Source organism: Lipotes vexillifer, unplaced genomic scaffold (assembly GCF_000442215.2).
Source record: "Lipotes vexillifer unplaced genomic scaffold, Lipotes_vexillifer_v1.1 scaffold732, whole genome shotgun sequence".
Classification (NCBI taxonomy): Eukaryota; Metazoa; Chordata; class Mammalia; order Artiodactyla; family Lipotidae; genus Lipotes; species Lipotes vexillifer.
Genome location: NW_006792596.1, coordinates 1,646,948 through 1,652,604, shown reverse-complemented (window position 1 = coordinate 1,652,604; position 5,657 = coordinate 1,646,948). Strand labels below are relative to the sequence as shown.

At 43.4% G+C, this 5,657-nt stretch overlaps 1 protein-coding gene across 1 annotated transcript in view; it reads right to left on the bottom strand.

The window, feature by feature from the left end:
- Nucleotides 1-4,813, bottom strand: part of POPDC3 (popeye domain cAMP effector 3) — a 20,264-nt gene extending 15,451 nt beyond the window's left edge. The window contains exon 1 of the mRNA XM_007465768.1: nucleotides 4,705-4,813. The gene's annotated coding sequence lies outside the window, so the exon portion shown is untranslated. The remainder of the gene's footprint in view (nucleotides 1-4,704) is intronic.
- Between the last annotated feature and the right edge of the window lie 844 nt (nucleotides 4,814-5,657).

Below are 5,657 nucleotides of genomic sequence, written 5' to 3'. Positions count from 1 at the left end.
CCTGCTGCTCAGGAAATACTACATATTCTCTTGATTCTTTCAAAATATTTGATTATCTCAAGCTTGTCTTCAATATCGAAGCATTCCTTTTGCATGCACTATTTGCCTTTTTTCAATCAAGATGCTTAAACATTCTTGGGATGTTGAATGAGTGTGTTTTTATGTAGAAAAATTCCTAAGTACAAAAGAATAGCAAAACACAATCTTGCAGGATACCACGTGGTGAACCAAGGTAGCTGGTAGACGTTGAGGTCTCTGTGTGTTTGCATTTTGTGTATTCCTGCAGGGCTCAGTTAGCTGGTTGCAGTTTACTGTGTTCACCTGGTGTTTCTGGCTGAGTAAATCATGTATCAGCAAGTGCAAAATTTGTGTTATGCTCAAATTGTTCCCTAATATTTCAATTGCATTGGAATGACGCTGGTTTTCAAGACAAGCATTATAGCATAATTGACTGCATCAACTTTCAAATGGCCAGGAAAATATTACTAATTAACATATGCAGTAATTCAATAAATTCCTGCCCTCATGGGGCTTGCATTTTAGTGAAATTCAAATGTTGACATAATTAAAACCCAGCTTCAAATTATGAGATCTAAAATAATCTAATAGTACATCTTATATGCAAAAAACTTAAGCTACATTTAAAGTCAGTTGTTGCATATTGAATTTTAAAATAAATGCTACATTTTAAAAGACAGTCGAAAGTCTTGAAAATCAAAATGCAAACAAACTTGTTTTTTAGAACTTCCATCAAAGACCAAAAGCAAACAGACAAATAAACCCCCAAACATTATATGTGTCATTGGAGTACCACATTACACAGTAATGTGTCTGTATCCTTCTAGTTGTATAAATGCAAAGAAAGACATATGGAATGATCTTCACTTAATCTTAAGGGTGGTTATTCTTGTATGGTGAGACACTACTTTTTTCTTTGCACATATCTGTATTGTTTGCTTACTTTATTTTTTATTTATTTATTTTTTTGGCTGCGTTGGGTCTTCTTTGCTGCGTGAGGTCTTTCTCTAGTTGTGGCGAGCAGCGGGGCCTATTCTTCCTTGCAGTGCATGGACTTCTCATTGCGGTAGCTTCTCTTGTTGCAGAGCATGGGCTCTAGGTGTGCAGGCTTCAGTAGTTGTGGCACATGGTCCCTAGAGTGCGCGGGCTTCAGTAGTTGTGGCACGCAGGCTCTAGGGCACAGGGCTTCAGTAGTTGTAGCACGTGGGCTCAGTAGTTGTGGCTTGTGGGCTCTAGAGTGCAGGCTTAGTAGTTGTGGTGCATGGGCTTAGTTGCTCCACAGCATGTGGGATCGTCCTGGACCAGGGATCGAACTCATGTCCCCTGCACTGGCAGGTGGATTCTTAACCACCGCGCCACCGGAGAAGTACCTGCTTCCTTTATAATAATCTTACAAAACCAAAAGGTGGTTTTATATTAATTTGAGAATTTTTAAATACAAAAATTTCAGAGAATAAAAATCCATGAATCCAACAACCAGAATTAACAAATATCATGGGATATTTTTGGATCCTTTTAAAATAAAAAAAATTTTCACAAAAAATTGAAGATCACCATGGATTGCTCTCCAGTATCATTCCCCACCCATCCATTCACTCTATATAATTGTATTTTTCTTTCCTGTCCATATAGAATAATTTTTAAAATTCCAATTAAAACTGAAATGCTAGATTAGCAATATATCTTATAAGGTGGGTTTTTTTCAGATTCACTCTTCAATTTTTGTTCTGATGAATAATTTTAAACATATTCCAAAACAGAGAAAATAATATATAATGAATCCCTATATACACATTACCAAGATTCAACAATTGTCAAGATTTTGCCACATGGAGTTTCTGAAATCAAAAGCAAAAAATCGTGACCTACTGTTCAACCTACAGTTTGTTCAGTCAATAAACAAACACCTACTAAGGATGACAGGGAGAACTAAGATGAGCTGTGCTCTTATTATGTGCCAGACACTGGCTCTTGCCTATGCTGACCCACTTAGGAGTCACAACAACTCTGGAACCCACATAGTATTATCAGCATTGTTCAGAATGGAAAATGAGGCTCAGAGAGATGAAAGTTCTTCTATAGTTTCAGCTGCTATAGACCATTTTCTAGACCATTAAATCCCTCCTCCCCCGCCAATTTCAGAGTGTGTGTGACAGTCACTAGAGGTTATTCTGCTGAAAAGCACAACATGAGAAGATCTCACTTTGGGTCTCTATGAATTGATCCCTGAATTCTCTGGGCTGGAGGAGGATCCAGCATTGTTACAGGAACTTTAAGTCAGCAACTTTTGGTTATTTATTTAATTTATAAAATAACCGGTTGTAAATTTCACTTTAAGACATTTTTGTCTAACTACTTAGATAAAAGAGAGAAATATTTTCCCCTTTTCTTTAAAAAAAAAAAAAATCTCATTAATGACTCAATATACTCTTGTAAATTCTTACTTATTCTCTATAGCTTATAATCCCAGCTGACCCATAATTACAGAAAAAGATTTCAAACGCAATTTGCAGGCTTGCAAATCTATCCTGGACATTTTCCAAAGCTGTTTCAAAACTTCTTGCCTGTCATGTCGCTATGTGTTGTTATGTTCACATACTACAGCAAATGCTTCATAACCATTTTTGATCTTTCCTGGGGACTGTTTCAAAATAAGCAGACGTGAATGCTCCAGTGTGTCAACCCTATTAGTCAGCCTTGTGATAAGAAGCATGGGATTTGGGCTTCCCATGACACATTTTTTTTTTTTTTTTTTTTGCGGTACACGGGCCTCTCACTGCTGTGGCCTCTCCCGTTGCGGAGCACAGGCTCCGGACGCGCAGGCTCAGCGGCCATGGTTCACGGGCCCAGCCGCTCCGCGGCATGTGGGATCTTCCCAGACCGGGGCACGAACCCGTGTCCCCTGCATTGGCAGGCGGACTCTCAACCACTGTGCCACCAGGGAAGCCCCACATTTTTATTTTATTTCATTTTATTTTATTTTTTTATTTTTTACATCTTTATTGGAGTATAATGGCTTTACAATGGTGTGTTAGTTTCTGCTTTATAACAAAGTGAATCAGTTATACATAGAGTCTGTCATACAGAGTGAAGTAAGTCAGAAAGAGAAAGACAAATGCCATATGCTAACACATATATATGGAATTTAAGAAAAAAAAATGTCATGAAGAACCTAGGGGTAAGACAGGAATAAAGACACAGACCTACTAGAGAACGGACTTGAGGATATGGGGAGGGGGAAGGGTAAGCTGTGACACATTTTTATTTAATAACATAGAAGTCACCATTTAGAAACCCAGGATGCACAATGATTCAGCTATTTTGAGAGACTGATGAGATTAAAGAAACTCAACTATCAAATGTCTCCCAGTTTATATGTATAAAATTTTAGGACAGATAACATCCTACTCTAGATTTCACTTAATATCTGTATCCCAAACTCTTCAAAAGACAAACCCAGTCTCCCAGAGAAGGAAAGAGCCTTAAAGATCATATGGGATCAGCCAGACCTCTTCATTTTGCAAATGTGGAAGGAGATCCAATTTTTGTTTATATTTTGTTTCAGGTGGTTCTTGTTTGGTTTTCTCTTGCCACAAAGAACAATGCCAAGTTCCTGTACTGTCACACCAGGGATATGTTCATGCAACAGTCCTTGGTATTGAAAATAACAGAAAAGAAAATAGCCACCAAACTTTAGTATGAACAGAGAGCAATATTTTTTTTAAGGCTGCCATAAAACTCAATTGCAATGTGCAAGCTTGCAAGTTGAAAACACCTAACCACAAAAGTTGGAGTAAAAAGTCAGGAAGGAAGGCTGTCACATTCTAGAAGTTTAGAAAATCAAATTCGGTTGTGTAGAAAAGTGGGTTTCTAATTCTACCTTTCCATTTTTTTACATATAGAACTTTTTCACTTTTTGCAAAATATCTCCTGACTAAAACAATTTTTTTTTTTTTGGCCATAGTCCTATTACTGTATTTGATTCTGTGCCTTTAATCTTTTCTTAAAATACAGACCCTGACCTTGGTGAGGAGGTAATTTAGTGGTTTTCAAACGCCTTTTTCTTTCCTTCCTTCCCTTTTTTTTTCAGGGGCATTCCCCAAATAGAGTAAACAGGTCAGCGTGACCTTGGATGAGGTCGCTTTCTCGGTCCCCAACTCAGCGTGAAACCCTGCCCCTAGTCAGACCCTTTGCAGAAGGAAACTTCCCGCCGCTGCCCGACTCCCCCAAGGCCAACCTAAAGATATCAGGGCCCCCAGAGGCAGCTTTTCTCCCTCGAAAATCCAGCCTTTTGGGTGGGACTCCAAGGTGCCCGGGGCAAGAGTGGGACCAACAGCAGAGGTGGGAGGAAGATTAACCTCTATGCACTGACGCCCCGAGCGCCCAGGGCCCGCGCGCCGACCCGCCGCAGCGATCCCCCCACGCCCGCCAAGCTCGAGCGGCGCCGCGCGGATCCGGGGCTAACCGCTGGCTCGAGCGGGGCTGGAGCCCGGCGGCGGCGCGGCGCGTGCAGTAGCACCGGCGGCGAAGCACCTGCGCTGCCGGGGGTCTGCGGCGAGCGGCCCCCACCCGGGGGCGGGGCCAGCACAGAGGCCTCGCCCGGCGAGCGGCCCCAGCGTTGCCAGGTGTGAGGGTGCGGACGGCGGCGGGAGAGCGGCGGCCGAGGCGCCCCGGCTCCCTCCTTACCTGGCCTTCTCCGGCCCCGCTCTGAGCTCCGGCCTCGCGCCCGGAGAAGTTTCCCAGCCGAGCGCGCCGGGCCCTGGCAGCCGGCGCGAAGCCCCCGGCGCCCGGCTCGCGCTCTCCTGGCAGACCCCGGGCAGGCGCCCGCATCCGCTCCCAGGCGCTCGGTGACCGCAGCCCGGCTCCGGAGCGGCGCGGCGGTGCAGGGGCGGCGGGGGTGGCGGCGGCCGCGGGCGCGCGGGGCCCGGGCAGCCCCAGCCTCCTGGGTGTAGCCGGACTGCTGATCAACTTAGCGATCGCGGCGGACCAAAGTTTGCGAAGATGGGTTTCCCGAAGTGAACACCAATCATAGTTATAAAATGAACCTTGTATTATTCGCTGTTATCCTAGGCAATGAGACATGGGGTTGACTCCTGGGATGGAAAGCAACTGTACGTCTGCCCTCTCGCTACCTCACACCCAACCCCACCGCCCCGCACTGTAAACAGAAAGAGGTGAAATTACCTGAGAGGGGATGGGAATATTTGGGTGTATAGGACAGAGAACGTTTAATATCTTGATTCAAATCAATGAACATCTGAATAAAGCGAATGTTTAAAGATCATGGACGATCATAGAAGGAAAAAAAATTAAATACAGATGATAAAAAAGTTCAAATCAGTAATGAGCCAGTGCATGCAACTTAAGGCAAAAATCAAATGCATATTTTCCTCCTATGAAGTTAGTGAAGTTTTCTTTGGTTTTGGTGGTCAAACCCTATGGTGGTTGGTGAGGGAACAGTGAAATACAACTTACTCGAGGGTTTCCATCCCCTCCCCTCTCTCAGCACCCTCATTCGTGTTATATAACTGTGTTGGTGACAGTGACTCCAGGAACAAAATATTTACTGAGTAATCAGTATCTCTTTTGGTCCCCAGAGTAACAGTTAAAGTAATATAAATGGTAAAATTAACCTCCGT